The sequence below is a fragment of the Lactuca sativa genome, chromosome 4 (genome assembly GCF_002870075.4).
Source record: "Lactuca sativa cultivar Salinas chromosome 4, Lsat_Salinas_v11, whole genome shotgun sequence".
Lineage (NCBI taxonomy): Eukaryota > Viridiplantae > Streptophyta > Magnoliopsida > Asterales > Asteraceae > Lactuca > Lactuca sativa.
The window spans coordinates 306,224,858-306,239,243 of record NC_056626.2 but is presented as its reverse complement, the minus strand read 5'-3'; the positions used below and the strand labels follow the sequence as shown (position 1 = coordinate 306,239,243).

The 14,386-nt window shown below is 41.2% G+C and overlaps 1 pseudogene; it reads right to left on the bottom strand.

Moving 5' to 3' along the window:
- The window catches only part of LOC111901532 (L-type lectin-domain containing receptor kinase IX.1-like), a 117,630-nt pseudogene extending 104,013 nt beyond the window's left edge, over window positions 1-13,617 (bottom strand).
- Between the last annotated feature and the right edge of the window lie 769 nt (window positions 13,618-14,386).

Here is a 14,386-nt window from a genome sequence, read left to right as displayed (position 1 = left end):
TCTTTACAGTATCAAACAGACGTGTGATAAGAGCAAGAATAGTCCGTCTGAACCGAATGTACCATTGTATCATGTCATCGAAGTACTTGACATCATCCGTTGAGTTTTGCTTGCACCTGTGGATGATTCCCAAAACATGCTCTAAGCAAGCAGTAGTGTACAGATGTTTGTCAGCCAAGGCAAAAAGACATTTCTGTCCTTCATTTCTGGTGAACATGACTGAATTCCTTCTTGAGTCAATTCTACCCATCTGCATTTGGTTCAGATCACTGGCCGAGCCAACAGGAGATATTTTTGGTTTCTTCTTAAATACGCTTGCTATCTCCTGATCCATCAGTGCAACTTCCATGATGTAGCACACCAGCATCCTCTTGAGATGGTCGATGATCGGACCATATTCAGCTTCGTTGGTGAGAAGGATGTTGTGCAAGATAATCCAATCATGGGGATTGAGGTTTGGAAAATCTGCAAGGGAAATGGCATGTTCGGTTTTGGCAGATCCCCGAAGTACCTTGAACCGAATGTTAATGAAGTTCCCTTCAGTATACGGCTTCAAGACCCAAACGTTGATAATCTTCTGAGCGCTCCAAGTCTGATACTGAGGTTGAGCATCCTTCAGATAGAAATCGATTAAGTCCCGATCAACCTGTGGATGAGGATGAGGGAACTCTGCAACGTTGGAGAAGGCATGAAAGATGAACGCCTTTCGGGTCACTGGCATGTCAAACTGAGAGTCGACAGTATTGGAACAGTCAAAAGAAATTACAGGTTCCAGCCACAAGATACTTGGTGTGTCGATGGCTTCTTTTATCATCCTCTCGAGAGTCCAAGCAGGAAAAAGAGTTTTCCTACTCTCAAGAAGGTCGTGGGCTTCCTTCTGTTTTCGTTCAGCTTCTTCAGCCTCTTTTGCCACACGAGCACTGACATCAGCCTCATTGCGTCGACTTCTACGCTTCAGCAAGTCGGCAATTGTTTCTTTGTCTTCTTCCTCTTCTTCCTCAGCAATATTTTTGCCTTTGTCTTTCACACCCGAACCGGAGGCTTGGCCTACTGAAGGAGGTTCAGTAGTGTGAGTTGCCTTTGAGGAATGAGGTGGTTGGGATACAGACTCCTTCTCTCCCCCTTGTTTCGGAATGGACACGAAATCAAGTAGCCCTTCGATTTTGCTTAACAGGGCAAGGGCGGGAGCGAGCTTCTCTGCAAGGGTATGCCTCACAGAATAGTTAAGGATAGGATCATGTGCTTCGAGGATGTTTGAAATGGCTGAGTGGACATCCGAAACACACGTCTTTATCACCTCTCTTTCGGACCGAAGAGAGTCAATCTCCTGTTGAGAATGGGAGAGTTGAACACTCTTGACCTTCAGAGCAGTGGTCTTCTTGGCAAGAACATCCATAAGAGAGTTCTCAGCGGCCAAATCTTCTTAGAGCTTCAAGAGACGCTCCTCTATGGTTGTGCGAAAGGCTGAGTTGTCGTCAGAAAGCATTTGACGAAATGAAGCGAAGGACTTCAATTCAGTTGAGAAAGACGTTGTCAACTGTTGAACAATTGGTTCCAACGTAGTCTTTGCAACATTTTCACTCTCCTGTAAATACTTTAACAGAGAAGAGGCATCAGAAAATAGTTTATCGACTTTTTCGGTCGCAGCCTGACAGGCTTTTGTTGAGGCGTCGATGGCGGAGTTTGCAGAAGCAATGGAATCTTGCTGAGCTTTAGAGAAAGCGTCAACAATCTTCTGAACTGCTTCTTCAGAAAGGGATGACTGAGAAGTGGAAGAGGAGGCAATGAGCAAATCAACTTTGTCATGGAGCTCCTTGAGAGGCCGTTTTGTAACGGGAGCATCGTCATCGTCATCACTCTGAATTTGAAACGGACTATAGTAGACTGAGTCAAACGTCATATTTTCCCCGCCAAGGAATGGTTCTTCACCCTCTAAAACATGACCAGGAGAAGGTGGTGGTGGTGAAGCTGGTGGAGCTGAAGTATGGGTAGGTTCAGGTTGGGTTGTTTCGATATAGGTGTAGGTTCGGATGCTTTTGTGGTTTCGGGTGCTGGGGTGGTTTCGGGTGCATCAGTATGAACCCCCGTATTAGATACGTTGGCTCTAACATCTGCAGTGGATGTTGTGGTTGCTTCGGTGAATATTGGTGTTGGTATTGGGATTGAAGTGGGTGGTATTGAAGTAGTGGAAGTTATGGGGGGAATAGAAATAGGAATGGTTCTAGGTGGAGAATTAATGGGAGAAGTAGAGACATGAACCTCTAGGGTGGGAGATCTGGGTGGAGTGTTGCCTCGTGGAGAATCGTCAGAATCCGAACTCTCACCCTCAAACTCGCTTGAGGAGGAAGCGATGATCAGCTTTCGCTTGGGCTGAGTTTTTCGGCACTTTGGCTGCGGAGACTGAGCAGCCTTGGTTGGTTTCCTCTTCTTTGGAGAAGGGCCTTTAGCCCCTTTCGCCACCTGTTTCCCTTTATCAGCCTTCTTGCCTCTTGGAGCAGGCTTGTCGGCGTCATGAATAGACTTCAACATCTCCGGAGTGAGATCCCTCGGACCAGAACGCTTGAATCCTTTGTACGTCTTGATAATCCGGCTATTAGCAGGAACATCTCCATACCTAGTTTCCGGAATTGAACCATTGAATGGAAACTTGGAAGCGTCCGAGACAATGATCTTCGTGGTATGAAATGTACCAATCGAAGACATTGGAGCACCAGTGACAATGGGGACGTGGTACTTGTCCATCACCCATTTCGTGACCAAAGTCCAGAACCTAGCGTAAGAAATTTCAGAATGCCTGGATGTAGAGGAGAGACTCTGGATGAGTTGTTGCCACAGAATAGACCCATAATCCATGTTGATGCCATTGTAGACACCATACATTATGGACAAAAACAACCGATTGGCACCATCAGATCCAGCGCTTCTTTCAGATAACCCTTTGAATAGAACAGTGAACATCCCATTCCACTGTGGCGGTAGGCACGACTTCTTGAACTTCGCGACTGAAGAAAGCACCTCCGTATAACCCATGTTGTAAAACATGTTGAACAAATGCCCCATTGGAATCGTTTCAGGATTAACCCTCGAGGAAGCAGGTTCAAACCCTAACAACGAGCAAAATCTTTGCTTTGAAATCGAGGCCTTGTGCTGAAAAATATCAAAGAAGATTCTATCAACGACCTTGTCGTAGTGAGCAGTCGCAAAGATCTGCGACAAGAACTCCATCAGAACGGATTCAACTCTCGTAAGTGCAGGAGCAATTGGGGAATACTTCAAACACTCGATAATGGGGAACATGAAGGCGTCGTAAACATGAGGGGATAAATCGATGATTAGGCTTTGTTGTGGGCGAATGGGCAGTATGTGGGATGTTGCGTGAACAGAAGATGAATCTGCCATTGCTTGAAGAAAGTGGAGAAGATGATGAACAGTTAAGGTTCAGGGATTTCTTGCGCTATGAGAATTTTAATTGCAGTAAAGAGGTAAACGGTGGAGGATGTTGCCTTTTGTACTGTGGGGTAAGAAGAGAGAAAGATCTTCCCAAATCTTCTATCGAAAAACGAAGAGTTTTCCGGAGTTGACTGATGTGTGACAGTTGGGGTAGCCGATGATCACGCATGAGAGAGAGTGTCAGATCCCAAAGAACACGCCTCCCATCAAGCGCCGTTTGGATGTGAACCGTTTCAGATTCACACGCGCCCCTTCTGCGCCATTTGGAGATGAGACGGTTCCAATTCGCACGCGTTCCCTTTTGCGCCGTTTGAAATCAAATCGATTAGACTCCCGCCTGAGTCAGGATGTCTTCATCTTATTCCTTTAAATTGTAACGACATCTTTTGAAAAATACCGCCACGTGGATTAAAATCAACCACAGCCTTTAATCGACTGCCAATCCAAGTAAAATACCTGTAATTAATAGAACCCGAATTTTGGAAAAACAAAGATTTTCGTGCTAAGGGTGTAAAAGAAAAGAAATAAAGCAATAACTTTTGCGAAAAATGTGATGTCAATAAAGACACGAAACAAATGATCCCGGGCACGAATCTCTTCCTTCAAAGTCAAGAGAGACCTTAAAGTGTTTGTGTGGTTTCCCGTTGAATGACGATCAAACACTTATTAAGAAGTGTTGAAAGGCTTATTTTAATTAGGCTTATTAGGATGGCTTTCGCTTCGATTCAACATTCCTAATCTTGATATAAGATAGAAAGTGAACGAAGTACTTGTGAGACCGGTGTATTCTGTTGAACAAGTAGGTTGGGAATAATTTAAACTGGCTGGGAATATAAAATCTCAAAAAAAATTAAAACCGGATCCCAAGGGAAGAAATGTTATGGGTTGTAACAGTTTCATAGGAATTACACAAAAAAAACTTGAGATACCATTAAGATACATCCGTCAATTCAATGGTGAAAACTAGAGCAAATTAATTGTTCACCGTCAATTCGTATTGGGTATTGAATTTTGGGTTTCACTTAGCTCGTAGTGGCACGAAACTAATATCATGAACACAGTTATTGTGTAACCATAAACCTCAGTGGTAATTTCTGAGAGTCTCAAGGGTTACGTATGTGAAACGAGTGTTATGGAGAAATGAAATGTAGATGGTGTAAGAAATCAAAGTACCTTTGCTGCGAAAAATAGGACCAAGCAGAAAACTCTTATCTCATGTGAGAAGAGAGTTAGGTAGCTCATGATTAGAATAAATAAGAAAGTCTAATAGGGAAGACAATGTTTGTTTATACCAAGTCAGTAAGGCCTATTATTCAGAATCAGGTGAGGCTTTGGACACATACAGCAGCATAGTTCTAGGGACACTTAGCTAATTCAATAATTTCCCCATAAACGAACACACAAATAAAATTAGAGCCAAAAAAAAATAATAATAATAAAGAAGAAAATATTTTTGGAGTTTTTGATAATAATAAAAAAATTGAAATAAAATAAAAAAACAGATAAAAAGAAATATTGGAATTTTTGAGAAAAGAAAAAGAAGGAATGAAAATAAGAAAAAAAAATAATTTAAAAAAAAACTTTGGAACCGAACCCGAGCGTTCGGTCTATTTCGGGTAAGAAGAATTTTGGAACCGAACCCGAGCGTTCGGTATATTTCGGTTGTCAAAGAAAATAGGTTTTAAAAAGAAAATAACTTTGATAATAAAATAAATGCAATTGGAGCAATTATACATAAGATCTACAACCAAGAAAACTACCTTTGATAGATGAGCGAAAAGCAGATTATTCAACCGAACCCAAGCATCCGGTTCATTTCGGTACATTAGTAGAAGACCCGAACCCGAACGTTCGGTCTATTTCGCTTCTCATTTTTGAGTTTGAGAGGTAATGTTTGGTACTGACTCCGATTCCATCATACCTAGCCCTTGTAGAATTTTGTTGAACGATGCTTCAGGAAGAGCTTTGGTGAAGATGTCAGCCAGTTGATCAGTGGTTCGAACAAAATGAATTTCGACATTCCCATCTTCCACATGATCTTTAATGAAGTGATACCTCAGTGCTATGTGCTTAGTCTTCGAGTGTTGCACTGGGTTATGACAGATCCTAATTGCACTTTCTGAGTCGCAATATAGTGGGATCTTTTTCATATTGAGTCCATAATCCCGGAGTTGACTTTGGATCCAAATCACTTGAGAAGTACAGGAGGCAGCTGCAATGTAATCCTCTTCAGCTATAGATAAAGACACACATGTTTGTTTCTTTGATTGCCAACTAACTAACTTCCCGTCTAGGAATTGGCAGCCTCCCATGGTGCTTTTCCTGTCTAGTCCACAACCTCCAAGGTCTGCATCAGGCCCTCGGAGCTTGTTTCAGTCCATATACGGCTTTGTCCAAAATGTAACAGTGATTGGGGTACCTTTCATTGACAAATCCAAGAGGTTGCTCCACGTACACGGTTTCTTCAAGTTCTCCATTTAGAAATGCGCACTTGACATCCATTTGGTAGACCTTAAAGTTTTTGTGTGCAACATAGGCAAGAAAGATTCTAACGGATTCCAGCCTAGCAACAGGAGCAAAAGTTTCTTCATAGTCGATTCCTTCCCCTTGACAGTATCCTTTCACTACCAGACGGGCTATGTTTCGTATCACGTTGCCTTCCTTGTCCATCTTATTTTTGAAGACCCATTTGAGACCAACAACTAAGGCATCTTGAGGAGTTGGAATGAGACGCCAAACTTTATTCCTTTCGAATTCATTTAGTTCATCTTGCATAGCTTGAACCCAATCGGAGTGATCAAGAGCAGTGTTAACTGTCTTTGGTTCAACTTTTGAGACGAAGGAGTTAAACATACAGAATCTCTGGTCCATTTGACAAGAGGAGGGTAATTTGGATCATAAGATGGATCCAATTCAGCGATTACCATCTCTTCTAGTTCAGATTGACTATCATAGTCGTAAGACATATCTGCATTCTCCCCCTCGACAGATAAGCTTTCAGGTGTGTCTTGAGTTTCTGGAGCTATAGGAGTTTCGTGCGGTGTTGAGCTTTCGGGTACCACTGGACTTTCGGGTGCAGATGAGCTTTCGGGAGCAGCTGGAGAATAGTTCTCCCCCTCAACATGTGAGCTCGCCTGTGATGACGAAGATGTGCCCTCCCCCTCAACTGAAGTATCGTGCTGTGGAGGGTCATCAGAACTTGATCCTCCTTCATTCATTCTCTTTGCAGTGTCTTCGATGAGTTGCTTCAGATGATCTACTTTGTTGTCTGCTGCACTCGCTTCTGAGAGAGTTGCCTTCTTTGGTTCATCAAATAACTCGACGAACTTCTCAAATAGGTTTGCAATCGAGGCTGTGACTTGGCCTGTGTGAGAAAAGATTTCTCTAACTGTGTCTTCTTTGGCCTTAAGCTTTTTGACATAGCTATCATCAAAAGTCACATAGTAGGTTTCTTCTATTTTCCTCGAGCGCTTGTTTAATACCCTATAGGCTTTAGAAGTGAGAGAATAGCCCATAAATATCCCTTCATCAGCTTTGACATCGAACTTGTTACGATGTTCTTTAGAATTGAAGATGAAGCACCGTGAGCCGAATACATGGAAAAATTTGACATTTGGCTTCCTGTTGTTGATGATCTCATAAGGAGTGAGAGTGAATCGCTTATTGAGATATGACCTGTTATGCGTAAAACAAGCAGCAGCAATAACATCAGCCCAAAAATATAAAGGTAAAGAAGCAAAACTTAGCATGCTTCGGGCCGCCTCACACAAAGATCGGTTTCATCTTTCGACAATCCCGTTTTGTTGAGGAGTGTAGGGAGCTGAGAAGTTATGACTGGTTCCTTTGTCGGCTAAGAATTCTTCGAATTCTTTATTTTTGAACTCTAGACCATTATCGCTCCTGATGTTGCGAACGACTTTCTTTAGCTGTACTTCAATCTGATTGATAAACGTCTTCAGCTTGAGTGTCGCTTCAGATTTGTGCTTCAGAAAGAACACCCACGTAAAACACGAGAAATCATCAAAGATGACAAGAATATACTTGCTACCGCCGATGCTTTCGATAGATGATGGACCATACAAGTCAATATGAATTAACTCTAATGGTTCAACAACTTTAGTGTTTACAATCGATGGGTGACTTTGATGACTCTGCTTCCCCATTTCATACGCAGCACATAAATGTTCTCGATCGAATTTGAGCAATGGAAGACCTCGAACATGACCACCTGTGACAAGTTTATTGATATCCTTGAAGTTGAGATGAAAGAGCCTTCGGTGCCACAGCCAGCTTTCGTTAGATTGTGCTTTGGATAATAGGCAGATAGCTGGATTCCCTTTGATGGGTTTGAGGTTCAGGGGAAACATTTCGCCTTTGCGCTCCGATTTGAGAATGACTCTTTTCGTTTTCTTCTCAATTATTTCCGAACCCTCATCATCGAATGAAACCTTGAGACCGGTACCTCCAACAAGCTGAGATACACTGATGAGGTTCTGCTGTAGTCCTTCAACGTATGCAACCTTCCTAATCGTAAAATCACCATTTGGAATCATTCCATAGCCTTTTATGGTGCCGAAGGAGTTGTTCCCGAACATGACATTTCCAGCATTTGAAAGAGACCTAAACTCCCTCAGTTCTTCCTTCCTTCCTGTCATGTGACGTGAGCATCCACTGTCAATGTACCATTCTTCATCAAACTGCTCGTCACTAATAACCTGCAAAAATTAAGCAGATTTAGGAACCCAAAGTTTCTTGGGTCCACGTGAGCCTTTCACTGGAACAGGAATAGTTAAAGAGATGTCAACAAGATATGTTCTTTTTATTAATGTTGTTTCATCTTTCTTTTTAATGGTGAAAACCTTAATTTTATTGTGATTTGTTTCTTTCGGTTTGGATTCTGGTTTAGGTATTTGGACTCTGGAATTATTTTGATTTGTTTCAACTGATGAAAAATTTGATTTTCCTTTCATATCTGTTGATGATTTAGGTTTTTGAGTGCGAACAGAGTTGAATTTAGAAAGAGGTTGAGAGGAATTAGAAGAATTAGAAGAAGAAGAACGAGAGAAGTTAGACTGAGATGATTTTTTGGCTTGAGATTCTAAGTGACCCTTTTGTTTTTGATCATTAGTGGGACCGAACCTAGATCTTTGGTCTCTTTTGCTCTCGGAACCGAACCTCTGTTTTCGGTAGATAGTGTTTTCCGACCCGAACCTTTGCTTTCGGTTGTCAAATTTTTCAGAGCCGAACGTATCCTTTCGGTTGTTTTGACCTTCATAACCGAACCTCTCTCTTCGGTTATTATGACTTTCTTGTGACCTAACAGTGTTTTTCTCTGACTTTAAATTTCTGTCATGATAAGAGAAATGGGCATTTTGAGATTGCCAGAACTGTTTTCTTTCAGAGAGATTCTTCTTGTATCGCTGATTCCTTTGCTGTTTCTGATTTCTCACCTGCTTTGGCTGACGATGGATATTCGCTTTTTGTTTTTGCTTTTTGTCAGCTGATTCACTTTGAACTGATGATGTGTCGCTTGAAGGAGTGACTCCTTTTGCAGAAACTCCTTTTTCTTCAGGAACATCTTTTGTACCACTAGTACTTGGCATGTCGAAGCTATCAGGCTTGTTCAAAGGCTCTGGCACGTATATGCCTTAGGTTTTCCATGAAGTCCTTTCTGACAGACCAACTGTTTCGTCAGCATTGTCGATAGGAGCAGACCAGAAGAACTCATCACAACCATCAGCATTATCTTCGTTTACAATAGCTGTGAGTTCGGCTGTCTGATGTTCTGTTACGCCTGTGACTTTATACACCTGATTTGGAGTTGTTCTCACTTTTTGGTATACAACAGCCTTTTCTTCAAGGATCGGGGACTTTTGTTGGGACAGACGAGCAAACTCCACAAAATTTTCTGAAATAAGATTTTTGTGGTTTTTGGGTTCGCTCTTGACAAACTCTGAACAGTCAACTGTGTCTTCAACATAAATTTCACTCATATCATCGTCCTCATTGAGCTCAGATGCATTTTTAACATCAATTTTATTTTCTGAGCTCAGGTTGGCATTCAATGAGTCAAACTTTTGTATGGTTTCGGTTCTTAGTTTAAGTTTATCATTTTCATCCAGAAGATTTTTCAGCATGTCTTTAAGGTCCTTGAACTTTATGAAAGATTCGATTTTGTCTAAACCATACATATATGTCGGATTAACATCCTTAGATGAAACAACACTTTCATAGTTATATGCTTCAGCGTTAATTTCATCCTCCTTAAACTCAAGGAAGGGCAAAATCATGCGATGAATTTTCTGCCCTATTTCACAGTTTAAATGAATTTGAGTGATATTAGTGTAAAGACGCTTAGCAATTAAAAAAAAGACATTTCTCTGTTTTAAAAGTTTTAAATTGTCTCTTTGTAAATAAATGTTTTCATCCTTGGATTTGATTAACTCCGACTCCTTTAGCTCGATCCACATCCTTCGTTCCTCACTCTTTGAAGATACCCTACTTATTTGGTCAGTTAGGTTAGAATTGGTGACTCGTGTTTGAGTTAAACTACTGTGTAGATGAGAGATTCTTGAATTAACATTTTTTAATTCCTTTTCATATGAACTTTGTGGGACTTTGAATGAGACAAAAACTGATTGTACCTTCTTCATTAATTCATCAAGCTCATTAAACTGCACGCTGAGAGGTTTTGCTGTGAAGCACAAGTCCTCTCGCTCCTTTGTGTCTTCATTCCCACCATCTGTGTTGTATCCCCTCATCTGAGACACGCCTGACACCATTAAACACTTTCCACCGCTCCCTTCACCTTTTGCAACATAGGCCTTTCCATGAGATGGCTTTCTGACTTCATCGTCCTCATAATCGGTTGACCAGACCTCCACGCCACCGAACTCATCATCCGCTACCGAACCCTGCACAATTAAAGCATTCATAGAGGGGTTAGCAGTGGATTTCTTTCTTTTGATTTCTTCCAGCTTTTTCAACAGCACAGTTTCTTCGTCTTTTTCTTCATCCTTTTCTTCCATTTTCTTGAGAACACAATCTTTGGCATAGTGGTTCTTTCCTCCACAATAATAGCAGCTCACACCCGAATCTCCTTCAGCTTTCGGTTCCTTCTTTGGTTCTTCTGCTTTCGGTTCTTCCCTAACCTTTTCAGAACTGTAACTTCCCTGCCAATTTCGGTTCTTATTTGTAGGGAACCTTTTCTTGATGAACCTCTTTGGGTTTGAGACCATCATTGCATAGTCTTCAGAGGTAAGGTCATAATCCTCTAGGTCGAGGTCTTCATCTTCCATCACAGCTTTGCTTTTGGACAGAAGGGCCAATGATCCCAAGCTTGAAACCACATTTTTCTCCTGTAACACAATCTTTTCTTGAGATTTCAAAATCCCTACCAGTTTCGCCAAAGAGTAAGATTTGAATTGCTCATGCGCTTTAACAGTGGACACAACCGCTCTCCACTCAGATCTGAGACCGTTTAAAAATGTAACCTTTTGTTCAATCAACTTCCTTTCAATATCATGTTTAATCATCTTACTAAGAAGATGATTGAAGCGATCGAACGTCTGAGTTACAGTTTCTTCAGGACTCTGCTTGAATTCACCAAATTCGGACAAAAGCAAGGTTTGAATGGAATGCTCGAGATCTTCGTCCATAGAATATAACTCTCGCAACCTATCCCGTATTTCTTTGGCAGTGCTACATGAACTCACTAGCCTGAAGGTGTCAGATTGAAGAGCGAATCTGATTAGTCTCAATGCTTTAATATTGCACTGAAATGTATCTTTTTCGTCTTGAGCAATATCTTTAACGTCTTTCAAAAGATCATTATACTCCTTCTGAGTTTTAATGATTCTTGAAGTTGTTGAATGAGCGAATGGTCCGGATACGATTGCTTCCCAGATGAGATATCCATTGTCCTCAGATCCGATGACATAATCTTCAAAGTGATGTGCCCAGACCTCGTAATCCTGGGTGTAATGGATGGGAATCTTTGTCGTTGATCCAATGTTGTCTGAGATGTTGATGGGATTGGATTGTGACTCGTCCATGCTTGATCGAAAAACCTGTTTAAAAGATCAGTCTTGTAATATATTAAATTAGGGCAACACAAATAAATGTTGAGTTACATCAATTATGGGATGGCGGCTCAATAAATATCAGTAAATGCGGAATAACCCTAATCGCAACCTTTTTCACAGAAAAGAAGTGTATGAATTACACAGCCTCCTGCTCTGATACCAATTGATAAGTTATTAATAAACTTGAAGATCGATTAGATCTTTGTAACAGGTAGTGTGAAGAACATAAAACAATAAACAAGACAAGATTGAATCACAATGTGTCGAATGATTAATTCAAACAATCCTCAGCAAAGCTCGACTAAGAACTTCCGCTGTAGAGGAGTTAGGGTTACAAGAACGATAATTGAAACTGCTGAATAATGCTCTGATCTATCGTTACTATCGTCAACCTAAGATGCATGCAAGCACCTATATTTATAATAAACCCTACTATACTCACGGATGGACAGGCCCATACCAGAGATACAAAAACGGACTAGCTAACGAGCCCAATAGACGCAACACTTAATACAAAACACGACCCAACAGTTCCGGTATCTCCGTGGGTGTTTAGACTATAGGGTGATCTGTTTACAAGAGTCGTACTGGGTTCTAAGTTTGTTCACATGACGATGCGATTTCTCATAGGCTTAGGCAGTTTTCTGTCCTGAAGTTCATATTAGGATTCATACCTGGTTTCACAATCACAATTTTGTGTATACGAGTCATATATAATTATTATTGAAAAGGTAGTCGAATAACTGATTCTTCATTAAGCTGACTTCCCATCAGGGAAAACGAAGTTAAAATGGAATCATCAATTCTAAACCTGTAGAACCTTGATTATATATCACTCTTATGCATACATTTCTCAGTGATAGATCAATCGTATAAATCCTTGGATTGAACTTGATGTACTGCACGAGTGGTACTTCGGGGGTTTCTTTGGAAAAATAACTAAGAGGTACTCCTGGCATGAGTACTTCGGTGTTCTGATATGACGACTTCGTTGGAAAAGTGATCTAGAAGAAAGAGATGTACGTAAAAAAGCTGTTTTTGTGAGGAACAAATTGAATCGAGTTGTATGATAATGTCGGAATCATACTGAAACTTAAAGACATTAGATTTGAACATAAGACGTTTACAGTCAAAACACAACCGTGCAACCATGAACAGAGTTACAGTACTTTAGATTTACCACTATACTATTTCTGCGAATAAGATATACTACAAAAGACAAGTATACATAGCATGAGAATCCCTATACAAACAAGATCTCGTAAAAGGTAAGACTCTAGTTGCAATAGTCCTGGATAGTTTTTAAGTCTGATACAACGAAAGGCCTAAATTACATTAATGAGGGTTCCGGAGTAGGCTCTCCTGCGGCTGTGATCCTGAGAATCTTCCCATCAGCACCCGAGTTCTTTGTTATCGGACAATCTTTCTTGAAGTGCCCAATTTCACCGTATTGGTGACATATCTGGACAACACCAACATTGGTGGTGGAAGTGAAGTGTCGAGTAGGAGTTATGGGGACACGGTTGCTTTCGTTGATCTTCTCTTTTGGACAATTCATGTGATAATGCCCTGCCTCACCACAACTATAGCAAACTAGGCTTGCTCCAGTGGTGGAGGTAGTTCTACAGAAATGAGCAATGTGCCCCATCTTGTTGCAACTATTGCATTTCCAGGCTCGGCAAATTCCTTTGTGGTGGTAGTTGCATCGGTCACACTTCGGGAGTGTTCCTTTATATGGTCTGTCCGGTACTGGGATGGCAGCAGTTTCCACTTGTGGTTGTTGTACGGCAATTCTCTAAAATTGCTTGCATTTTACTTGAGTTTGACATTTTCGTTTCTTGAACTCTGAGTTGTTGTTTTGAGCGGTGGTGACTTTTACTATTTGTTGATTTCTTAGATCGTTAACACGATCGGGATTGTCAATTCCTTTTTCAGTCTCGGTTGCGTTGACAGTGCTGCGATTAGCTAGGATAGCTGTCACGGCAGCCATCACAGCAGCTGTAACGGCGGTTTGGAAAGTAGCGGCGTCCATAGGAAAAGTAGAGGTTTCATTGCTTGGATGATTGTGTCCGGATGACGACATGATTCTGTAATACGAAAGACAAGGAATTTGTGAGCGATTCTGGTTGACTCTAGACGTAGTTCGACTATTTACGTAAAGAATAGAAGTATGTTCTCGAAAATTTGACCTACATCCCTATGATGCAGTCCTAGTACAGATTGAAGGTATGATTACGAAGGTTTGACCTACATCCTTATGATGCAGTCCTAGTACGGAATGGAAGTGAGTTTGTAGAATGTTCTCAAGACGTTTGTCTTACAAGCCGAGGTATCGTGGGTTGGTGAATAACAGGATCCAAACAATGAAAGAGACTTGGAAATGTCTCTGGAGATAGATCACTATAGTCCAATGACTTGACTAAAGCATGTTCCAGATAGACTCCAATGAGAGTATGATAAGAGTACTTGAATAAAGAATGACACAGAAGTTAGCCGGCTGTCAATATCTTGGATATTCACGACGTAAAGATTCGGGAAAATGACCTTGTAAAGGTCTTACATCATATCCACAGAAGATAGTTCCTGACAGCATAAGGACCTAACCTAAAGTACTTACAGTACAAGGTAATTTCATATAAAATGCCACATCAGGCAAAGACAGAAAACGATTACTTTCTAACAACGGAAGCAAAGTAAAGAGTCTACTACTGGCGACGGTCACCCCTCTGGTGAACTCTCAATTCAGCCAGTTGACGTTCTACATCAAGTAGGTGTCTTTCGTACACCCTTTGGTGTACTCGGAGCTCTATGACTTCGGCTCGTGATTCAGCCAGTGCTTGCAGCAGGGTTTC